The sequence below is a fragment of the Eubalaena glacialis genome, chromosome 10 (assembly GCF_028564815.1).
Source record: "Eubalaena glacialis isolate mEubGla1 chromosome 10, mEubGla1.1.hap2.+ XY, whole genome shotgun sequence".
NCBI classification, from domain to species: domain Eukaryota; kingdom Metazoa; phylum Chordata; class Mammalia; order Artiodactyla; family Balaenidae; genus Eubalaena; species Eubalaena glacialis.
The window spans coordinates 55,103,346-55,128,115 of NC_083725.1; the positions used below are offsets into that span (position 1 = coordinate 55,103,346).

A 24,770-nucleotide genomic window follows, 5' to 3' on the forward strand; every position below is an offset into this window, starting at 1 on the left:
TCTTTCTCAAGATTGCTTTGGCTGTTCCGGGTCTTTTGTGTCTCCATAAAAATTTTAAATTTTTTTGTTTTGGTTCTGTGAAAAATTCCATTGGTAACTTCATAGGGAGTTAGGAAGGAGTTATGAGTTATGCACTGAATCTGTAGATTGCCTTGGGTAGTATAGTCATTTTGACAATATTGATTCTTTCAATCCAAAAACATAGTATATCTCTCATTCTGCTTATGTCATCTTTGATTTCTTTCATCAGTATCTTACAGTTTTCTGAGTACAGGTCTTTTGCCTCCTTAGGTAGGTTTATTCCTAGTAGGTTTATTCCTAGGTATTTTATTCTTTTTGATACAGTGGTAAATGGGGTTGTTTCCTTAATTTCTCTGATTTTTCCATGTTAGTGTATAGGAATGCAAGCGATTTCTATGTATTAATTTTGTATTCTGCAACTTTACCAAATTCATTGATGAGCGCTATTAGTTTTCTGGTAGCATCTTTAAGATTTTCTATGTATAGTATCATGTCATCTGCAAAAAGTGACAGTTTTACTTCTTCTTTTCCAATTTGAATTCCTTTTATTTCTTTCTTTCTCTGATTGCCAAAGCTAGGAATTCCAAAACTATGTTGAATAAAATTGGCGAAAGTAAACAGCCTGGTCGTGTTCCTAATCTTACAGGACATGCTTTCAGCTTTTCCCCATTGAATATGATGCTAGCTGTAGGTTGTCGTATATGTCCTTAATTATGTTGAGGTATGTTCCCTCTATGCCCACTTTCTGGAGAGGTTTTATCATAAATGGGTGTTGGATTTTGTCAAAAGATTTTTCTGCATTTATTGAGATGATCATATAGTTTTTATTCTTCAATTTGTTGATGTGGTGTATCACACTGATTGATTTGTGGATATTGAAAAATCCTTCTATCCCTGGGATAAATCCCACTTGATCATGGTATATGATCATTTTAATGTATTGTTGGATTTGGTTTGCTAGCATTTTGTTGAGTATTTTTGTGTCTATGATCATCAGTGATATTGGTCTGTAATTTTATTTTTGTGGTATCTTTGTCTGGTTTTTGTATCAGGATGATGATGGCCTCGTAGAAGAGATTGGGAGTGTTCCTTCCTCTGCACTTTTTTGGAATAGTTTCACAAGGATAAGTGTTAACTCTTCTCTAAATGTTTGATAGAATTTGCCTGTGAAGCCATCTGGTCCTGGACTTTTGTTTGTTGGAAGATTTTAAATCACAGTTTCAATTTCAGTACTTTGTGATTGGCCTGTTCATATATTCTATTTCTTCCTTGTTCAGTCTTGGAAGGTTGTACCTTTCTAAGAATTTGTCCATTTCTTCTAGGTTGTCCATTTTATTGGCATATACTTGCTTGTAGTAGTCTCTTATGATCCTTTGTATTTCTGTGGTGTCATTTGTAACTTCTCTTTTATTTCTAATTTTACTGATTTGAGCCCTCTCCCTTTTTTTCTGATGAGTTTGCCTAAATGTTTATCGAGTCTGTTTATCTTTTCAAAGAACCTGCTTTTAGTGTCATTGATCTTTTCTATTGTTTTCTTCATCTCTATTTCATTTATTTCTGCTCTGATCTTATGATTTCTTTCCTTCTACTAACTTTGGGTTTTGTTTGTTATTCTTTCTCTAGTTGCTTTAGGTATAAGGTTAGGTTGTTTCATTTGAGATTTTTCTTGTTCCCTGAGGTAAGACTGTATTGCTATAAACTTCCCTTTGCTTTTGCTGAATCCCCTAGGTTTTGGATTGTTGTGCTTTCATTTTCATTTGTCTTTAGGTATTTTTAGATTTCCTCTTTGATTTCTTCAGTGATCCATTGGTTGTTTAGTAGCATACTGTTTAGCCTCCACGTGTTTGTGTTTTTTACATTTTTTTCTTGTAGTTGATTTCTAATCTCATAGTGTTGTGGTCGGAAAAGATGATTGATATGATTTCAATTCTCTTAAGTTTACTGAGGCTTGCTTTGTGGCCCAGCATGTGATCAATCCTGGAAAATGTTCCATGTGCACATGAGAAGAATGTGTATTCTACTGCTTTGGGATGGAATGCTCTATAAATATCAATTAAGTTCATCTCATCTAATGTGTCACTTAAAGCCTTTGTTTCCTTATTAATTTTCTGTCTGGATAATCTGTCCCTTGATAAAAGTGGGGTGTTAGAGTCCCTCACTATTATTGTGTTACTGTCTATTTCTCCTTTTGTGGCTGTTAGCATTTGCCTTATGTATTGAGGTGCTCCTATGTTGGGTGCATATATATTCACAATTGTTATATCTTCTTGGTTTGATCCCTTGATCATTATTAGTGTCCTTCTTTGTCTCTTGTAACAGTCTTTATTTTAAAGTCTTTTTTTTTCTGATATGAGTATTGCTACTCTAGCTTTCTTTTGATTTCCATTTGCATCAAATACCTTTTTTCATCCCCTCACTTTCAGTCTGTATGTTCCCCTAGATCTGTAGTGGGTCTCCTGTACACAGCATATAGAGAGGTCTTGTTTTTGTATCCATTCAGCTTGTCTATGTCTTTTGTTTGGAGCATTTAACCCATTTATGTTTAAGGTAATTATCAATAAGTATGTTCTTACTGCCATATTGTTAATTGTTTCGGATTTGTTTTTGTAGGTCTTTTTTCTTCCCTTCCTCTTTTGTTCTCTTGTTATTTGATGACTAACAGTGTTGTGTTTGGATTGCATTTTCTTTTTTGTGTATCTATTGTAGATTTTTGGCTTGCCATTACCATGAGGTTTTGATAAAGCAGTCTATACATAAACAAGATTATTTTAAGTGGCTGGTGTTTTAATTTCAAGTGCATTTCCAATATCCTGCATTTGTACTCTCCTCTTCTCACAATTGCTGGGTTTGATATCATATTTTTGTATGGATGATTTCCTACCTTTACTGTATGTTTGCCTTTACCAGTGAGCTTTTCCATTTGTAATTTTCTTGTTTCTAGTTGTGGCCTGTTCTTTTCCACCTAGAGAAGTTCCTCTAGCATTGTTGCAAAGTTGGTCTGGTGGTGCTGGATTCTCTTAGCTTTTGCTTGTCTATAAAGCTTTTGATCTGTCGAATCTGAATGAGAGCCTTGCTGGGCAGAGTATTCTTGGTTGTAGGCTCTTCCCTTTCATCACTTTAAATATATCATGCCACTCCCTTCTGGCCTGGAGAATTTCTGCTGAGAAATCAGCTGATAACCTTATGGGAATTCCATTGTACGTTATTTGTTGCTTTTCTCTTGTTGCTTTTAATACCTTTTCTTTGTCTTTAATTTTTCAGTTTTATTACTATGTGTCTCGGCATGTTCCTCCTTGGGTTCATCCTGTATGGGACTCTGCACTTCCTGGACTTGGCTGACTGTTTCCTTTCCCATGTTAGGGAAGTTTTCAGCTATTATCTCTCTCGGGTCCTTTCTCTCTCTCTTCTCCTTCTTGGACCCCTATAATGTGAATGTTGGTGTGTTTAATGTTGTCCCAGAGGTCTCTTAGGCTGTCCTCATTTCATTCTTTTTACTTTATTCTGTTCGATGGTAGTGATTTCCACCATTCTTCCAGATCACTTATCCCTTTTACTGCCTCAGGTATTCTGGTATTGATTCCTTCTACTGTATTTTTTATTTCAATTATTGTATTGTTCATCTCTGTTTGTTCTTTAGTTCTTCTAGGTCTTTGTTAAACATTTCTTGTATCTTCTCAATCTGTGCCTCCATTCTTTGTCTGAGATATTGGATCATCTTTACTATCATTACTCTGAATACTGTTTCGTGTAGTTTGCCTATCTCCACTTCACTTAGTTGTTCTTCTGGGGTTTTATCTTGTTCCCTCGTCTAGGACATATTCCTCTGCCGTTTCATTTTGTCTGACTTTCTGTGATTGTGGTTTCCATTCCTGCAGGGTTGTAGTTCTTCTTGCTTCTGCTATCTGCCCCCTAGTGGATGAGGCTATCTAACAGGCTTATGCAGGCTTCCTGGTGGAAGGGACTGGTTCCTGCCCACTAGTGGGTGGAGCTGGATCTTGTCCATCTGATGGGCAGGGCCGTGTCAAGGGTTGTGTTTACTGGGCAGCTGTGTGCTCAGGAAGACTTTAAGTGGCCTATCTGCTGATGGATGGGGCTGTTTCTGCCCTGTTGGTTGTTTGGCCTGGCTTCCAGCATTAGAGCCTATAGGCTGTTGGGTGGGGCTAGGTCTTGGTGAGAAAATGGCGGCCTCCAGGAGGGCTCATGCCAATGATTACTCCCCAGAACTACCACTGCCAGTGTCTTTGTCCCTGCAGTGAGCCACAGCTTCCCCCTGCCTCTGCAGGAGACCCTCCAATATCCTCCAGCAGGCCTAGGCTCTTATGAGATCACTGCTTTTTTCCCTGGGTCCTGGTGTGCACGAGACCTTATGTGCACCTTCCAAGAGTGGAGTTTCTGTTTCCTCCAGTCCTGTGGAATTCCTGTGGTCAAACCCCACTGGCCTTCAAAGCCAGATTCTCTGGGGGTTCCTCCTCCTGTTGCCAGACCCCCAGGCTGGGGAAACTGATTTGTGGCTCAGAACTTCAATCCTATGGGAAAATTTCTGTGGTATAAATTTTCTGGTTTGTGCCTCATCCACCCAGCTGATATGGGATTTGATTTTATTGCAATTGTGCCCCTCCTTCCAAACTGTTGTGGTTTCTTCATCTTTGGTTGTAGGATATCTTTTTTGGTAGGTTCCAGCGTTTTGTTGTGTTCTGTGTTTTTCTTTTGTTTGTTTGTTTTTTCTGATGGTTGTTCAGCAGTTCGTTGTGATTTTGGTGTTTTTGTAAGAAGGGTGTGAGCTCACATCCTTCTACTCTGCCATCTAGTTTCCGTCCAGCAAATATAATTTTAATGATATTTTTGAATTAATTAATGGACTAGGGGCCAAAAAGAGACTGCTTTCTTCAAGTTTTTAGCAAATAACTTTGATCCTTTAGAGTCAAATAGCTCATTATACTTTGCAAAGCGATTTATAATAATATGCTATATTTTCATCCACACATATTCTGTGAGGGCAGAGAAAATGAGTTCTGAGGATCTTTAGTGACTAGTCTAGGATGCTACAAGTAGTAAGTGACAGAGCCATGATTTGATCCCAGGCTGTTGGGTATTCATGTGCTGCTATTACTGCTTCCTTGGGCTCTTGAGGAAGCCAGTCCCAGGCAACACGGTCAGTTGCTCAGCAAAGTTTCTTTCAGGTCCTAAAAAATAAAAGGGCTTCAATAAAATTTTCTTAGGGATGTGCTGGAAACTATTCTTCTCCAGACCTTTCTTTTTTATTTCTATTTTTTTGCCAATATGTTCTTCCCACCCACCATTTTTATGAAACCAAACAACACTTTCTGTGGTGAACACTTTGCAAGTGCTTTATTGTTGAACAGATGAAGGAACAATGCCTGTCTTTAGGGAATCTTGTTTGAAACCTCTTGATTGAGGAGTGCCACAATGCTGAGAAACATTAGCTGAGGTAATTCAACTCCTGGGGCAGTTTAATTTGAAATGTTTGGAGTTGTGAATGCGAGTACGCAGCACTTTCCCTCTGGTTGGTAGAGGAGAGAGAACCGAAGGGGCCTTTAGCAAGAAGCTGGAAGAGGCAGCTTAGTAGGCAGCAGAATTGTTACTTGCTTTCTTTCGAACTTCGTCCTGCCAACTCCAGTGGCACAGTTGTTTCCTATTTGAGAGCAGATGCCATTTGTACAGTGCATGTTTGTGAAGAGAGAGATTTTCAGACACTCAGATATAATGGGGCATTCACACATTCAAAGCCCCTTTAAATTTTCCCCCAGGGCACATGGCAATGCTGCCAGGAGCACACACTTGCTTAGAAGTGGTCATGGAAATACAGCCTCTGTTGACTTAGGTTGGTTAGGCAAATAACCCAGCACATGCTGGTTTCTGCTCTGACCATTCAGCATGACACTTAGGTAGCTTCCTTTCTAGAACACTTCCTTGGTAACCTCACTCTAGACAACTGGGTTTGAATTCCATTTCCAAGAACGCCCTTCCTCATTCTGGTCCTTACTGTCATTGCCTACTTTCTTTCATGCCAGCAGTCCAGGGAAATCTATCAATATTTGCAAATCCAAGCTTGTCAGACCCTGCTTAAAAGATTCCTTATTGCTCATCAGATAAAGTCCAGATCAATTAACCTGGGTCTATATTACCTGATCTCCAACTAACCATTAGCCTCATGATCAATTCCTTCTTCATTCTCCCCCATGCTACTGCTACACAGAACACTTCACGGGGCCCTGAACATGATTACTAATCTGATTGTGTCTTTGCACATGCCACTCTCTTCCTTGCTTTCTCCTTCCTTAGTCCACTCACTTATCCCTCCACATAACTAAGCATCTTCTCCTTTGGGAAGCTTTCTCTGATGTCTAATCTCTCCTACTCTTCCCAGAGCAGCCTAGACTTATTTCCAAAACAGTATTTACCATGTTTATCATGTACAAGGTGCTATCGAGTGTAAGTCACATTTCACAAAAATGTAAAAAAAAAAAATCATGGAAACTAGAATTGATAAAATATGGTACCATAATTTTCTGTTTACTTGCCTCTCCCATTAGACCTTTTGAGGGCAACTATTCTATCATTCATTTGCATAAAGCAGCTCCTACCATTCTATCTGCTTCATATTGGGATCTTGGTAAATGTTTTCTGTTTTTTACTAAGCAAGTGAGATTTTATGCATGGTTAACCAGGTGATGTCTCTAAAGTGTCCAGGTGCGATACACAGTAGAGCCAGGAAAGCCAGTCTTTATCACTCCTAAAATTTGGGAGCTAAAGTCACTTTTCCCATGAAACTCTTTAAATAACTTTAGAAAGAATAAGTCAGAGAATAACCAGAGTTATATATAACCTACCAAATGGCAGGCATTGATCTAAGTGTTTTGAGATATTAACTTAACATAATAACTATACGAGGTAGGTACTACTAATATTTTATAGATGAGGAAACTCAGGCATATTAAATAATTTTCCGAAGATTACACAGCTAACAGGTAGCAGAAATAGGAGTCAACCCCAGACATTCAAGTACCAGTGACCATATTATGAATGACTAAGCTAGGACCAGTCAGATTATCCACTGGTGTTCCCCTCGAGGGACTCAGAAAAGAGGTACACAGAGAGATGCAGAATTATTCCTTGGGTGTCATCTAGCAGGAATAAGAGAGAGAGAGAGGGTTCAACTTCATTAATCGTCAAACACTGCAATCTGTATACCAAGTCAATCAGCAATTATCTTTACTGTAAGATCACCGATTTCATGGGCTTTCTCTTAACAACGCCAATGATTTGTCACCACTAACTAAATACCATGTCCTTTAATGAGACACCAATTCTATACATGACTACTAATTTTTGATTTAAACTTAGCTATTAGAAAAAGTATAGATGTTGTAGAATTAAAAGCATTTGTACCTTGGAGAATTGGTACAAACTTTCTTGCAAAATAAAAGGATTTACTTGAAGGTAGATCAATTTCAGTATTCTGTCTGAGAGAATATGATTTTAAGACATGGGGGAAATCACCTTAGCAGTTTTAAAAATAAGGTAACTATACATCCAGGTTTATACCTACTAATCCCTGGACAGCTGTTAATAGTGCCCCGTTTCACCCTCAAAAATGTCCTGGGTTGGATGATAAATTATATGGCTACTCTACAAAAACACCCCCTGTCAAGACTTTAGTCTCAATTGCGGTGGATGATAGCAGTACACAGATGGAAGACACCTCCCCTGCCCTCCAGGATTTCACAAATTGTATTTCACTCCACTTTGAGGGAGATACAATAAAAATTACACTATAGTACAATAAATGCCAGGATAGAGATGTTGAGACAGGTGCCTGGATAGCAGCAGAGAGGTACTGAAGGCAGAGTGAAGTGTGGGCTTAGAGACTGTTTCTAAAAGAGAAGACACTTTAGCTGAATCTTAAAGGTTCAAAGATATTAATCAATATCTGATGATCTGGTGAAAGATGAACTTTCAAAACAGAACAAATGAACTTTGATAAGATATGTGAGAGAGGTAATAACATAGTGGTCACAAAGTGCAGAATTTGGGATCAAAGTATCAGATTTTGAATCCCAAGTCCATGAAATTCAAGCTGTATGACTTTAGGAGGTTACTGAACCTCTCTGAGTCTTGGTTTTTTCGTGGATAAAATGGAGAACAATGGTATCTAACTAACTCATAGGGTTGTTGTGAGTCTTTAATAAATTAATGTATGTAAAAACCTTTAGTTTACACATGTAGTAAGTGCTATAAAAGACTGGTTATTACTGGTTTAATAAGACTGAAATATGTAGAGTGTATGTGAATATAAGTTGGGAGAGGAAGGCAGTTCCTTGTGTGACATACCCCAGGAGTTTGCACTTGATCCTGAGGAAAACAGCAATTATTGAAGGGGCGTGACATACAGAGGAGTGATATGATCAAATTGGATTGTGAAAGAGTAATCTTTCTTGGCAGTGTACAGAGGATGGATTGGAGCTGAGATTAGCAGGAGGCAGAGAGAAAAGCTATTGCAGTAGATGATGCGTGGCAGCAAGAAGGAAAAAAATACCCCTGCTCTATTTAGGCAGCATCACCTAACTCCACGTCAAAACCTTCACTACACTGGGGGCAAATCCTCACCACAGAAGCTGATTAACCAAATTAGGGGTGTGGAGATGAAATTTGAGCCTGCCACACAGTAATACTTTTAGCATCTTTTTTTTATAAAGGTTACATCTAGGGGTGACTGAATGTTAAAACCATAAAGGACCAAAAGAAATCCTCCAGTCCAGTGGTTGTCTACATTGACTACCATTAAAATCCCCTGGGGAAATTTCACAAAATACCAATCCCCAGGTCCCACACTTGATCAATTAAGAAAGGGTCCCTGGGAGTGGGGCTCAAGCTCTGATGTGTCTTCAGACCTTCCCAGGTGATTGGGATGGGCAGCCAGGAGAGACAACAACCATTGATCTCATCCAAACCCCACTCTGGACACATGCGGAAGGTGAGCCCCAGACTTCTTTTAGGATGTGGGTGGCAATCGTGTTACCTGTCTTACCTATAATATATAGTTTCTTGGGTATTTGTAACAAGATTAGAGCCTCTTGGACACTGGATATGGAATCGTATTTTGTAATAAATGTATGCTGATGCTAGAAATTGGGAGAATAAATAAGGCCTGAAAAGAAAATGTGAAAATTAGAAAACAAAGAGAGGAAGAGATTTATGTAAACAAAAGGAAGTGAGACCACATATGCATTCCACTGACCTAGGGTATACAGGGTTTACTAAGTTATGCATAATTGGTTTCTTCCTTCGGTAGGTTGAGAAAGAGTAATTAGGAAAGAATAGAAAAAGCAGAGATAAGAAAAAAAGTCCTACGAAAGCAAGGGGTTGTGTCTGTCTTGTTCACTTTTGCATCCCCAGCTTCAAGAGCAGCACTTTGCAAATACACTAGTTCCAGGCCTTTGCTACGGACTAAATAAGTGCAAGAAAGGAAGGAATGGAAGGGGAACAAAAGGGTCAGGCAGAGTCACGCATTCACTTTTTCTCGTAGGCCTATTAAATCTTTCCGATTTTCAAAATGTTCAATTCCTCTTATACTCTGGGCTTCTCTTTCTGCCAGAAGCAGCTTTCTTTGGGAGAGGAATATGCGATGGTCCCTGTCCTGGGTCTGATGCTCTATGCAGAGAAGACATTTATTGATGCTCTGTGTATAAAAGTGTAGGCTCGGCAGAGAATAAGTTCTGAATTTAAAATCAGGCCCCTTGCTTATCATGTGACCTGAGGCCAGGTCCTTAAGTGCTTTTACCAACAGTTTCCTTAAAATGGATATTTCTATGGGCTGAATGCTTGTGTGCCCTGCCCCGCACACACACCCACAACCCAAATTCATACATTGAGGCCCTGATATGGTAGTATTTGCAGGTGGGGCCTTTGGGAAGTACTTAAAATTAGATTATGTCATTAAGGTAGATTCCTCATCACGGGATTAGTGCCCTTCTTAAAGAGGAGACAGGAGCGCTCTTTCTCTCCTTCACCCCCATGTCCCTCTCCCCCCTCTCCCCCTCCCTCTCTTTCTGTGCATGCACTAAGGAACAGCCATGTAAGGGCATAAGAAGACAGTCGTCTAGACACCAGGAAACAGCCCATCACCAGATACAGAATCTGCTGGCGACTTGATCTTGGACTTCCCAGGCTCCAGGCCATGAGAAATAAATGTTTGTTGTTTAAGCCACTCAGTTCATGGTATTTTGGAATAGCAGCACAAAGGGGCTGACTGGTATACTCAGATTATTATAAAGGTTAATGAGGTGATGCATATAAAGTTATTAGGACCTTAGCCAGAACACAGTAAGTGTTCATAAATGTTAGATGTTGTATTATTGTACTCTAATTGTTGTATTGTTATTTTAATGATAATTATTATTATCCCACTTCTTACGGAAGAAAGCAAAGAACCAGGATGTGAGAAACTACAGCTATTACAAGGAGCTCATAGGGGTAGCTGCAACTTTACTGTCCTTTGCCCGGCCTTTTACTTTGGACTCAAAACTCCTAACTGGGCTTGGTTTGGCCTGCCTGTAGTCCCACTGTGATCATAGATTGGGGATCAGGCATTTTAAGGTAATACTAGGTGTTCCTATCCCATTCTTCAGGTGTCCAATCCTAGACACAAGGTGATAAGTTTCTTGGAAAGAGATTGCAATTCTTATTCTTTAGAATATAATTTAAAAAGTAGGGAATATTAGGACAGAGAAGAGGCTTCTTTCTCTCTTTAAATATTTGCTTTAGGGATCTTGATTATTCCAAGCGAGGTAACAACACATGCCAGGGAATGGTTATCTGGTGGGACCCAGACCTTTCTCCTGGATATTGACATCTACTAATGATTTAGAGTTTATATACAGCAAGATTTTAGACTGAATTCTCCATTTTGAGTTGGCCATCTTGAGAAAATATTTGCTTATTAAATCAAATAGGATCTGCAATCCTCTCATTTAAAACATCCCTGCATGTTATTGGTTTGCTAGAGTGGCCATAACAAAATACCACAAACTGGGCCTTTAAACAACAGAAAGGATTGTTCTGGAGGCTGGAATTCCAAGATCAAGATGCTACAGGGTTGGTTTCCTCTGAGGCCTCTCTCCTTGGCTGGGAGCTGGCCACCCTCTTGTTGCCTCTTCACATGGTCATCCCTCTGTGCATGTACACCCCAGGTGTCTCTCTGTGTGTCCTAATCTCTTCTTCTTATAAGGCCATGACGCCAATTGGATTAAGCACCCCCCCAAGACCTCATTTAACCTTAATTACCTCTTTAAAGACCTTATCTCCAAATATGTTTATATTCTTAGATACTGGCGGTCGAGATGTCAACATATAAATTTGGAAGGGACATAATTCAGCCAATAACACCTTAGTAATGAGTCTTAATTAATGAATTAATGAATCATATACTTTTGACCCTAAGAAATGGTCCCAAAGCACCTTTTAAGTTACCCTCAAGTACACGTCACCTTCCCGTAAAGTCAAATAAACACCAAATATGTAAGATTAGCTGAATTTCCTTTGGGGATAGTAACACAATGTCATAGGCTGGGTCTCCAGGATACAGACACCAAAAATCTGAGGATTTTGTAGGAGCTTTACTGTAGGGTATTCTTGGTAACAACACCTATGAAGGATGAGCAAAGGAGAACTGGACAGAAAGAGAAGCTAAACTGTGAGGCAAGTGGAGCAGAACACTTTCTCTGATCCTTTAGTACTCTTGAGCTTGATAACCTTTCCCATTTTAAAGGAAGTTGTCTCCCTTTGTACCTCTGAATTGCATGACTGCGCCTATGGATGAGGTGTACCTTGGACAAAGCAGCTTCCCTGTATCCACCACAGTCTGTTCCCTGTACTGTTTGAATCTAGTTGCTTCATATACTGAGTTGACCAGAAATAGCTGTGCCAAGATTTTGATTGGTCTACTGTCCTGGGGAAACATACCAAAGGGAGGTTGGTGGAACAAATTATAGGCCCCATCTCTGATGCTGACCTTGAATCCTTAACTGACTCAATCCTTCCTCAATCCTCTATCCCTCTTCTACTACCCACTTTAGATTTCCCTCACTCTTGGCAAGCACCCTTGGCTATGCTTGTCTTAATGGCTTACCTACTGATGGTGATCCAGAGCTTCATCCCTGAGGGATCTGAGCTCCTGAGCTATGACTATGTCCTTCATAGTCCATGCACTTGATAATTTTCTGTCAAGATGGAACAGGGGGGTACCAGAAGACACTCCAGTGATTCACCCAAGTGGCAATCATACTCTTCCCTGTCATTATGGCCATTGTGTATTGGCAGCTCTTCGTCTTGGTGATTGGGTCGATTATCCAGGCCAGGATGGTGGTTCCTTTCCTTGCTTGCAGATCTCTTCACCCAAGAAGCCTAAAGTGACTAAGTGGCAGCTAAAGCTAAAAGTTTATTAGGATACTTGCTTGTCCCCGGCTGGAAGCATCCCTCTTGGGGAGCCAGGACCTCTAGAGTCACAGAACCTAGATGTCTAGGGTGGCAAAATACAAATACCCCAAGCGAGACACTTGGAGTGATGGTAAGTGGTACCTCTCATAGTTCCAATGCTTGGTTGATGAACCAATGTATTCTATCTACTAGAGACAGAGCACCACTTCATACATCAAAGATGTTCACTAAGCCTTAGAGAATGATATCCCATCCTTGCAGGGCATTGCACCCAAGCTAATACCTCAGTTGTACCTTCAGGATGCTATCCCATTACTCTATAAGGCGGGCAGCTTCTGGGAGGTGCAGTATGTGATAGGACCAGTGAATCTAATGGATATTTGACCACTGCCACACCTCTTTGGCTGATCAGTGAATCCCTTGCTCTAGTGCAAAATTATGCAGGATCCCGTGTTGGTGGATCAGACATTTTGTGAACTGTCATTTAGTGATGCTGGCTGAGGTCCTGTGGGCAGGAAAGGTAAATCCATAAATGGATTATGTGTTGATATCAGTGAAAATAAATCACTGCCCATTTCAAGATGGAAGAAGTACAACACAGACAACATGCCGTCAAGTGGCTGGTGGGTCTCCTTGAGCAATATTGCCACACTGGGGACTTGAACATGGTCTCTGTTCCTTATAGGTTAAACCTTGGACACTGCCAGTAGCTAGATCAATCTTGGAGGATGAGAGCCCATGCTGTTAGACACATGCATAATCAGTAGGTACCCTTCTTTTGAGCCCCTTGTGCCCTGTGACAGAGAATGGCTGCTATCAAGTGGTTGTTTGGTGCCTCCTCTGTGGTGGATGCTCTCTGATGAACTTTAACTTGCAACACAAAGCTCTTCACACTCTGGCCACTCTCCCAGGTCCATACACGTGTCTTTTCCCCAGACCTCCTTGCTGCTGATTTCCTTTTTTTCCCCTTGCAAGCGCCTGATTAACCAGACATTCAACACTGTCCAATAATCCATATATATTCTACTTCAGGCCACTTTTCACATAAGTGAATATCCATCAAACTTCTGCCCACTGGGAGGATTTTCTCTCACCACCATTTTTCAGGGCCACCCTAAGGAGGTCTGTGGTGTAGCAACAGCCCAGTTTTGCCTTGTACCCATACACCAGTTCATCCATTAAGCAAGCTTAGCTTTTTTCTCTTCTGTCATTGGGTCAAGAGAGACTCCCCATGCAGACATAGGTATTGGCTTTGGGAGAATTACTGATTTAATTGTAGTGGATGACATGGAATCTGGAGTATCTATTTATTTGGCACATGAGTGCTTGCTGGGCTTGCTCATGCGTGATCCAAAATGTACCACTTTTTCATCTTACAGTGGATTGCTACTTCACCCCTCAGAGTTGTCCCCAATTCGAGTAACAGGGTCTGCCTTTGTACCTCCACATCTACCAGTCACTGGAAGCGGGGTGCTCCCATGGATGTTGAGTGCCTGGTGCGAGGCAGCTTCCTAGCTCCTTTAATTGAGGTAACTGTTGGGACGGGGGCTCAGTTGTGAGCTGTCAGCAGTCAACACTCCTGGCAGCTGAGCGAATGAATCGCTTGGTCCTGGAAAGCGATCTTCATGGCACCCCACCGCAACCACTGCACATATTTTAAAGGATAATACTGACAGAGATAAGGCCTAGAAAACGAGGGAAGTTTGGTAACTCTAAACCTTGCATGGGGTCTGATTCCACAATCAGATTTTTATTTATATACTTGAAAATAAGAAGCTTCAGTAAAAAGTCAGATCCAGAGCTTCTTTTTTTTTTTTTTTGCTTTTAAGACTTCCATATTTATTTTCAGTGAACTGCTAATTCCAATTGTTTGCTCAATTTTCTATTTCTTCTTTTTCTTTTTTAACATCTTTATTAGCGTATAATTGCTTTACAATGGTGTGTCAGTTTCTGCTTTATAACAGTGAATCAGTTATACATATACGTATGTCCCCATATCTCTTCCCTCTTGCATCTCCCTCCCTCCCACCCTCCCTATCCCACCCCTCTAGGTGGTCACAAAGCACCAAGCTGATCTCCCTGTGCTATGCGGGTGCTTCCCACTAGCTAGCTATTTTACATTTGGTAGCCTATATATGTCCATGCCACTCTCTCACTTTGTCCCAGCTTACCCTTCCCCCTCCCCATATCCTCAAGTCCGTTCTCTAGTAGGTCTGCATCTTTTTTTTTTTCACACACACACTGTATTTTATTTTTACAAGAGATAAATAAACTGACACCAAGCATTGTAAATGGATGACCACAACAAAAGCAACAATGATTGCAATTACCAAACACGAAACACACTCATACTATGTCATAATATTGACATTCAGTCCAGTAATCCTCCACTGTAACAGCTCCTTTACTTTGCAGTGAAAACTGATTTGTATATTTTTTGCCTCTGAGTCCTTGTGGGATTTTTTTTTTTATTCAAACAGAAAGTCACAAACGTTATAATCATCCTCATCAGTTCACTCAGTCCCATGTAATTAATTTTTTTTTCATCTTGATCTTTTGTTAGCACTTTTATGAATTCATCAGTTTTCCATTAAAGTTCTGAAAATGCTATTCATTCAGTTCAGCAGTATAGTCAGTTACCAGAAACCTGTACTTGTCAGAGTCTTTTCCATGAATTCCTTGAAGATGAAACCCTTTTATAGGAATATTTTTGCAATAGCATCAGAGTACACCCGGAACTACCTGTAAATGACAAGACTTAAAAATGACCATGGTTAAAGATTTGATGAAAGTTCATAATAATGCAATTAACAAAGAAATTTAGTTATTTCTGAGATATACATTTTAAAGTAATAACTAGAATTATGACTTATAACATTATACCAGAACATATAAGATTTTTAGAAATTTCATGTACTGTCTGAAACATTTATATTAACATATTTCCATACAAATAACCCAAAGAAAGTTTAGTATTAGTTGTTTTTTGTTTGTTTGTTTATACTGCAGGTTCTTATTAGTCATCAATTTTATACACATCAGTGTATACATGTCAGTCCCAATCGCCCAATTCAGCACACCACCATCCCCACCCCGCTGCGGTTTTCCCCCCTTGGTGTCCATACATTTGTTCTCTACATCTGTCTCTCAACTTCTGCCCTGCAAACCGGTTCATCTGTACCATTTTTCTAGGTTCCACATACATGCGTTAATATACGATATTTGTTTTTCTCTTTCTGACTTACTTCACTCTGTATGACAGTCTCTAGATCCATCCATGTCTCAACAAGTGACTCAATTTCATTCTTTTTTATGGCTGAGTAATATTCCATTGTATATATGTACCACAACTTCTTTATCCATTCGTCTGTCGATGGGCATTTAGGTTGCTTCCATGACCTCGCTATTGTAAATAGTGCTGCAATGAACATTGGGGTGCATATGTCTTTTTGAATTATGGTTTTCTCTGGGTATATGCCCAGTAGTGGGATTGCTGGATCATATGGTAATTCTATTTTTACTTTTTAAGGAACCTCCATACTGTTCTCCATAGTGGCTGTATCAATTTACATTCCCACCAACAGTGCAAGAGGGTTCCCTTTTCTCCACACCCTCTCCAGCATTTGTTGTTTGTAGATGTTCTGATGATGCCCATTCTAACTGGTGTGAGGTGACATCTCATTGTAGTTTTGATTTGCATTTCTCAAATAATTAGTGATGCTGAGCAGCTTTTCATGTGCTTCTTGGCCATCTGTATGTCTTCTTTGGAGAAATGTCTATTTAGGTCTTCTGCCCAATTTTGGATTGGGTTGTTTGTTTCTTTAATATTGAGCTGCATGAGCTGTTTATATATTTTGGAGATTAATCCTTTGTCCGTTGATTCATTTGCAAATATTTTCTCCCATTCTGAGGGTTGTCTTTTCGTCTTGTTTATGGTTTCCTTTGCTGTGCAAAAGCTTTGAAGTTTCATTAGGTCCCATTTGTTTATTTTTGTTTTTATTTCCATTACTCTAGGAAGTGGATCAAAAAAGATCTTGCTGTGATTTATGTCAAAGAGTGTTCTTCCTATGTTTTTTCCTCTAAGAGTTTTATAGTGTCCAGTCTTACATTTAGGTCTCGAATCCATTTTGAGTTTATTTTTGTGTATGGTGTTAGGGAGTGTTCTAATTTCATTCTTTTACATGTAGCTGTCCAGTTTTCCCAGCACCACTTATTGAAGAGGCTGTCTTTTCTCCATTGTATATCTTTGCCTCCTTTGTCATAGATTAGTTGACCATAGGTGTGTGGGTTTATCTCTGGACTTTCTATCTTGTTCCATTGATCTATGTTTCTGTTTTTGTGCCAGTACCATATTGTCTTGATTACTGTAGCTTTGTAGCATAGTCTGAAGTCAAGGAGTCTGATTCCTCCAGCTCCATTTTTTCCCCTCAAGACTGCTTTGGCTATTTGGGGTTTTTTGTGTCTCCATACAAATTTTAAGATGATTTGTTCTAGTTCCATAAAAAAATGCCATTGGTAATTTGATACAGATTGCATTGAATCTGTAGATTGCTTTGGGTAATATAGTCATTTTCACCATATTGATTCTTCCAATCCAAGAACACGGTATATCTCTCCATCTGTTGGTATCATCTTTAATTTCTTTCATCAGTGTCTTATAGTTTTCTGCATACAGGTCTTTTGTCTCCCTAGGTAGGTTTATTCCTAGGTATTTTATTCTTTTTGTTGCAACAGTAACTGGGAGTGTTTCCATAATTTCTGTTTCAGATTTTTCATCACTAGTGTATAGGAATGCAAGAAATTTCTGTGCATTAATTTTGTATCCTGCAACTTTGCCAAATTCATTGATTAGCTCTAGTAGTTTTCTGGTGGCATTTTTAGGATTCTCTATGTATAGTATCATGTCATCTGCAAACAATGACAGTTTTACTTCTTCTTTTCCAATTTGTATTCCTTTTATTTCTTTCTCTTCTCTGATTGCCGTGGCTAGGACTTCCAAAACTATGTTGAATAACAGTGGTGAGAGTGGACATCCTTGTCTCGTTCCTGATCTTAGAGGAAATTCTTGCAGTTTTTCACCATTGAGAATGATGTTTGCTGTGGGTTTGTCATATATGGCCTTCATTATGTTGAGGTAGGTTCCCTCTATGCCCACTTTCTGGAGAGTTTTTATCATAAATGGGTGTTGAATTTTGTCAAAAGCTTTTTCTGCATCTATTGAGATGATCATATGGTTTTTATTCTTCAATTTGTTAATATGATGTATCACACTGATTGATTTGTGTATATTGAAGAATCCTTGTATCCCTGGGATAAATCCCACTTGATCATGGTGTATGATCCTTTTAATGTGTTGTTGGATTCTGTCTGCTAGTATTTTGTTGAGGATTTTTGCATCTATATTCATCACTGATATTGGTCTGTAATTTTCTTTTTTTGTAGTATCTTTGTCTGGTTTTGGTATCAGGATGATGGTGGCCTCATAGAATGAGTTTGGGAGTGTTCCTTCCTGTGCAATTTTTTGGAAGAGTTTGAGAAGGATGGGTGTTAGCTCTTCTCTAAATGTTTGATAGAATTCACCTGTGAAGCCATCTGGTCCTGGACTTTTGTTTGTTGGAAGATTTTGAATCACAGTTTCAATTTCATTACTTGTGATTGGTCTGCTCATATTTTCTGTTTCTTCCTGGTTCAGTCTTAGAAGGTTATACCTTTCTAAGAATTTGTCCATTTCTTCCAGGTTGTCCACTTTATTGGCATAGAGTTGCTTGTAGTAGTCTCTTAGGATGCTTTGTATTTCTGCGGTGTCTGTTGCAACTTCTCCTTTTTCATTTCTACTTTTATTGATTTGAGTCCTTTCCCTCTTTTTCATGATGAGTCTGGCTAATGGTTTATTAATTTTATCTTCTCAAAGAACCAGCTTTTAGTTTTATTGATCTTTGCTATTGTTTTCTTTGTTTCTATTTCATTTATTTCTGCTCTGATCTTTATGATTTCTTTCCTTCTGCTAACTTTGGGTTTTGTTTGTTCTTCATTCTCTAGTTCCTTTAGGTGTAAGGTTAGATTGTTTACTTAAGATTTTTCTTGTTTCTTGAGGTAGCCTTCTATAGCTATAAACTTCTATCTTAGAACTGCTTTTGCTGCATCCCATAGGTTTTGGATCGTCGTGTTTTCATTGTCATTTTTCTCTAGGTATTTTTTGATTTCCTCTTTGATTCCTTCAGTGACCTCTTGGTTATTTAGTAACGTATTGTTTAGCCTTCATGTGTTTGTGTTTTTTACGTTTTTATTCCCTGTAATTCATTTCTAATCTCATAGTGTTGTGGTCAGAAAAGATGCATGATATGATTTCAACTTTCTTAAATTTACTGAGGCTTGATTTGTGACCCAAGATGTGATCTATCCTGGAGAATGTTCTGTGCGCACTTGAGAAGAAAGTGTAATCTGCTGTTCTTGGATGGAATGTCCTATAAATATCAATTAAATCTATCTGTTCTATTGCATCATTTAAAGCTTCTGTTTCCTTATTTATTTTCATTTTGGAAGATCTGTCCATTGGTGTACGTGAGGTGTTAAAGTCTGCCACTATTATTGTGTTACTGTCGATTTCCTCTTTTATAGCTGTTAGCAGTTGCCTTATGTATTGAGGTGCTCCTGTGTTGGGTGCATATATATTTATAATTGTTATATCTTCTTCTTGGATTGATCCCTTGAACATTATGTAGTGTCCTTCCTTGTCTCTTGTAATATTCTTTATTTTAAAGTCTATTTTATCTGATATGAGAATTGCTACTCCTGCTTTCTTTTGATTTCCATTTGCATGGAATATCTTTTTCCATCCCCTCACTTTCAGTCTGTATGTGTCCCTAGGTCTGAAGTGGGTCTCTTGTAGACAGCATATATAGGGGTCTTGTTTTTGTATCCATTCAGTGAGCCTGTGTCTTTTGGTTGGAGCATTTAATCCATTCACGTTTAAGGTAATTATCGATATGTATGTTCCTATGACCATTTTCTTAATTGTTTTGGGTTTGTTTGTGTAGGTCCTTTTCTTCTCTTGTGCTTCCCACTTAGAGAAGTTCCTTTAGCATTTGCTGTAGAGCTGGTTTGGTGTTGCTGAATTCTCTTAGCTTTTAATTGTCTGTAAAGCTTTTGATTTCTCCATCGAATCTGAATGAGATCCTTGCTGGGTAGAGTAATCTTGGTTGTAGGTTCTTCCCTTTCACCACTTTAAGTATATCATGCCACTCCCTTCTGGCTTGTAGAGTTTCTGCTGAGAAATCAGCTGTTAACCTTATGGGAGTTCCCTTGTATGTTATTTGTCGATTTTTCCTTGCTGCTTTCAATTATTTTTCTTTATCTTTAAGTTTTGCCAATTTGATTACTATGTGTCTCGGCGTGTTTCTCCTTGGGCTTATCCTGTATGGGACTCGCTGCGCTTCCTGGACTTGGGTGGCTATTTCCTTTCCCATGTTAGGGAAGTTTTCGACAATAATCTCTTCAAATATTTTCTCTGGTCCTTTCTCTCTCTCTTCTCCTTCTGGAACCCCTATAATGCGAATGTTGTTGCGTTTAATGTTGTCCCAGAGGTCCCTTAGGCTGTCTTCATTTCTTTTCATTCTTTTTTCTTTAGTCTGTTCTGCAGCAGTGAATTCCACCATTCTGTCTTCCAGGTCACTTATCCGTTCTTCTGCCTCAGTTATTCTGCTACTGATTCCTTCTAGTGTAGTTTTCATTTCAGTTATCGTATTGTTCATCGCTGTTTGTTTGTTCTTTAATTCTTCTAGGTCTTTGTTAAACATTTCTTGCATCTTCTCGATCTTTGCCTCCATTCTTTTTCCGAGGTCCTGGATCATCTTCACTATCATTATTCTGAATTCTTTTTATGGAAGGTTGCCTATCTCCACTTCATTTAGTTGTTTTTCTGGGGTTTTATCTTGTTCCTTCATCTGGTACATAGCCCTCTGCCTTTTCATATTGTCTGTCTTTCTTTGAATGTGGTTTTTGTTCCACAGGCTGTAGAACTGTAGTTCTTCTTGCTTCTGCTGTCTGCCCTCTGGTGGATGAGGCTATCTAAGAGGCTTGATGGGAGGGACTGGTGGTGGGTAGAGCTGACCGTTGCTCTGGTGTGCAGAGCTCAGTAAAACTTCAATCCACTTGACTGTTGATGGGTGGGGCTGGGTTCCCTCCCTGTTGGTTGTTTGGCCTGAGGCAACCCGACACTTGAGCCTACCTGGGCTCTTTGGTGGGGCTAATGACAGACTCTGGGAGGGCTCACGCCAAGGAGTACTTCCCAGAACTTCTGCTGCCAGTGTCCTTGTCCCCACAGTGAGCCACAGTCCGCCCACACCCGCCTCTGCAGGCGACCCTCCAACACTAGCAGGTAGGTCTGGTTCAGTCTCCCCCGGGGTCACTGCTCCTTCCCTGGGTCCCAATCCACACACTACTTTGTGTGTGCCCTCCAAGAGTCGAGTCTCTGTTTCCCCCAGTGCTGTTGAAGTTCTGCAATCAATTCCCACTAGGCTTCAAAGTCTGATTCTCTAGGAATTCCTCCTCCCGTTGCCAGACCCCCAGGTTGGGAAGCCTGACGTGGGGCTCAGAACCTTCACTCCAGTGGGTGGACTTCTGTGGTATAAGTGTTCTCCAGTCTGTGAGTCAACCACCCACCAGTTATGGGATTTGATTTTACTGTGATTGTGCCCCTCCTACCGTCTCATTGTGGCTTATCCTTTGTCTTTGGATGTGGGGTATCTTTTTTGGTGAGTTCCAGTGTCTTCCTGTTGATGATTGTCCAGCAGCTAGCTGTGATTCTGGTGTTCTCGCAAGAGGGAGTGAGAGCACGTCCTTCTACTCCACCATCTTGGTTCAGGTCTGCATCTTTATTCCCGTCTTGCCCCTAGGTTCTTCTGAACATTTTCTTTTTTTTTTATTTTTTTTATTTTCCATATATATTTGTTAGCATACGGTATTTGTTTTTCTCTTTCTGACTTACTTCACTCTGTATGAGAGTCTCTAGGTCCATCCACCTCACTACAAATAACTCAGTTTTGTTCCTTTTTATGGCTGAGTAATATTCCATTGTATACATGTGGCACATCTTCTTTATCCATTCATCTGTTGATGGACACTTAGGTTGCTTCCATGTCCTGGCTATTGTAGTGGCTGTATCAATTTACATTCCTACCAACAGTGCAAGAGGGTTCCCTTTTCTCCACACCCTTTCCAGCATTTACTGTTTGTAGATTTTTTGATAATGGCCATTCTGACTGGTGTGAGATGATATCTCATTGTAGTTTTGATTTGCATTTCTCTAATGATTAATGATGTTGAGCATTTTTTCATGTGTTTGTTGGCAATCTGTATATCTTCTTTGGAGAAATGTCTATTTAGGTCTTCTGCCCATTTTTGGATTGGGTTGTTTGTTTATTTTTTTGATATTGAGCTGCATGAGTTGCTTGTACGTTTTGGAGATTAATCCTTTGTCAGTTGCTTCATTTGCAAATATTTTCTCCCATTCTGAGGGTTGTCTTTTCGTCTTGTTTATGGTTTCCTTTGCTGTGCAAAAGCTTTTAAGTTTCATTAGGTCCCATTTGTTTGTTTATTTTTGTGTTTATTTCCATTTCTCTAGGAGGTGAGTCAAAAAGGATCTTGCTGTGATTTATGTCATAGAGTGTTCTGCCTATGTTTTCCTCTAAGAGTTTGATGGTGTCTGGCCTTACGTTTAGGTCTTTAATGCATTTTGAGTTTATTTTTGTGTATGGTGTTAGGGAGTGTTCTAATTTCATTCTTTCTTTTACATGTATATGCTACCAGAAAACTACTAGAGCTAATCAATGAATTTGGTAAAGTAGCAGGATACAAAATTAATGCACAGAAATCTCTTGCATTCCTATACACTAATGATGAAATATCTGAAAGTGAAATTAAGAAAACACTCCCATTTACCATTGTAACAAAAAGAATAAAATATCTAGGAATAAACCTACCTAAGGAGACAAAAGACCTTTATGCAGAAAATTATGACACTGATGAAAGAAATTAAAGACAATACAAATAGATGTAGAGATATACCATGTTCTTGGATTGGAATAATCAACACTGTGAAAATGACTCTACTACCCAAAGCAATCTACAGATTCAATGTAATCCCTATCAAACTACCACTGGCATTTTTCACAGAAGTAGAGCAAAAAATTTCACAATTTGTATGGAAACACAAAAGACCCCGAATAGCCAAAGCAATCTTGAGAAAGAAAAACGGAGCTGGAGGAATCAGGCTCCCTGACTTCAGACTATACTACAAAGCTACAGTAATCAAGACAGTATGGTACTGGCACAAAAACAGAAATATAGATCAATGGAACAGGATAGAAAGCCCAGAGATAAACCCATGCACATTTGGTCACCTTATCTTTGATAAAGGAGGCAAGAATATACAGTGGAGAAATGACAGCCTCTTCAGTAAGTGGTGCTGAGATCCAGAGCTTCTGTTCCTCTGTTTCTGTCTACAGGTTTAAGTCTCTATCCCAAATGACCTACTGAATGTAGATAACAGACTATCTCAAGCTACAAAAGCTTTCATCCCAAAAGCTTTTAGACAACATAATCAAGAATGATCCTTAGAGAGTAACTAATCTAACTCTTTTATTTGTAAGAATAGGATACTAACAAACACATAGGAGGAATGTTTTATCTGTTTGCTGTTACTAAGCCTCAGTTTTCTGCGTCTGTAAACTTGAAATAACAATAGTTCCTACTCATAGGTTGTAACCACTTCTAGAACACAGAGACTCAGAGGGACCCAAGACCACATAGCTAGAAAGTGAATGGAGACGGCATTTGATCTTAGGGAAGATGGTTGAAAATCTTTCAGTTTGTTCAATCCACTACATAGCTATAATTTCTACTTCTAAAAACCTTATAGTTCAATACAAGAGACCATCCATTCATTCACTCAGCAAATACTTACTGATGCCTCCTCTGTACCAGGAAGAATGCCAAGCTGTGGAAATTCAACAATAAAGAGTACTTGCTTCCATGAAGCCTACAGTCTAATTGGAAGTATTCACATTTATCAAAAAATCACAAAGTAAATAAAAACTTACAATTGTGGTAAGTGCTCTGAAATAGAGAAGTGTGGTTCCATGAATGTGTATATAGTGGAATGGACCTAATCATGGAGGTCATGGAAGATTTTCCTAATGTAATGTCTACTGCATGTAGAAATGAAGCATTAATAAAATTAACTGGATGAACAAAATAAAAAGGAGCATTCAAGGCAGAGGGAACAATATGTGCTGAGGCCCTTTGGCAAAAGAGGACATGGCACATATGAAGGATTAAAAGAAGGTTATTCTGGCTGGAGTGTGCAGCATAGCAGGACTGCAGGGGTAAGCAAGGGCCACACCATACATGGTCATGTTCAGGACTTTCGTCTTTCCCTGAGAGAACTTATTACTAAATCATCTTAATCAGGGAAGGATGTAATCAGATTTGCATGTTTAAAAGGTCCCCTAACTGCCCTGTGGAGAATGGATTGGCAGAGGACAAGACTGGATGATGACAGAGAGTTATGGGGCTATTGCAGCTGTTCTGATGAAAGATGATGGTAGCATAGACAAGGTTCAGCTGGTAGAGCTGGAGAAAAGTGAATGGGTTTGAAAAGTATTTAATCAGTAAACTTGACGGCACTTGATGCTAGATTACATACAGGAGAGATGATGTCTAGAATGACTTTCTAGGTTTTTGGTTATCATAACTGACTGGAAACAGTGCCAAGATATACACATGTAAACATTTTCAGGCAAAATGTGATTAAATATTTAATGAGTTGACTTGCATGCAAAGAGAATTCTATGAATTTAGCGCCTTGGTCTTGAATATGGTCCTTAATTTTTGAATTGTGGATTCTATAAGAAATTGATGAAAGTTATGAAACCTCTGTCCAGACAAAAGCACTTTCCCATTGACTCAAATTTTGCACTTATGTTGTGGTCAGCTTCATCCATGTAGATTTAAATTCACGTGGCATGGAACTTGGTGGCGCGGTGGTTAAGAATCTGCCTGCCAATGCAGGGGACACAGGTTCAATCCCTGGTCCGGGAAGATCCCATGTGCCACGGAGCAACTAAGCCCGTGTGCCACAACTACTGAGCCTGCGTGCCGCAACTACTGAAGCCCGTGCACCTAGAGCTCAGGCTCCGCAACAAGAGAAGCCACCGCAATGAGAAGCCTGTGCACTGCAACGAAGAGTAGCCCCCACTCGCCGCAACTACAGAAAGCCCGCGCACAGCAACAAA

At 39.5% G+C, this 24,770-nt stretch overlaps 1 protein-coding gene and 1 long non-coding RNA gene across 7 annotated transcripts in view; one reads left to right on the forward strand and one right to left on the reverse strand.

Moving 5' to 3' along the window:
* Nucleotides 1-24,770, forward strand: part of GRM5 (glutamate metabotropic receptor 5) — a 534,341-nt gene that overhangs the window by 307,513 nt on the left and 202,058 nt on the right. The gene's annotated exons all lie outside the window — the stretch shown is intronic.
* LOC133099222 (uncharacterized) overlaps nucleotides 1-24,770 on the reverse strand; it is a 243,028-nt gene that overhangs the window by 16,542 nt on the left and 201,716 nt on the right. The window contains exon 8 of one of the 2 annotated variants that reach the window (XR_009702305.1): nucleotides 15,122-15,219. The exons of the other annotated variant lie outside the window; for it this stretch is intronic. This is a non-coding gene — a long non-coding RNA (uncharacterized LOC133099222). Of the gene's footprint in view, nucleotides 1-15,121; nucleotides 15,220-24,770 lie in introns of those variants that run through there. 2 annotated transcript variants of the gene reach the window in all.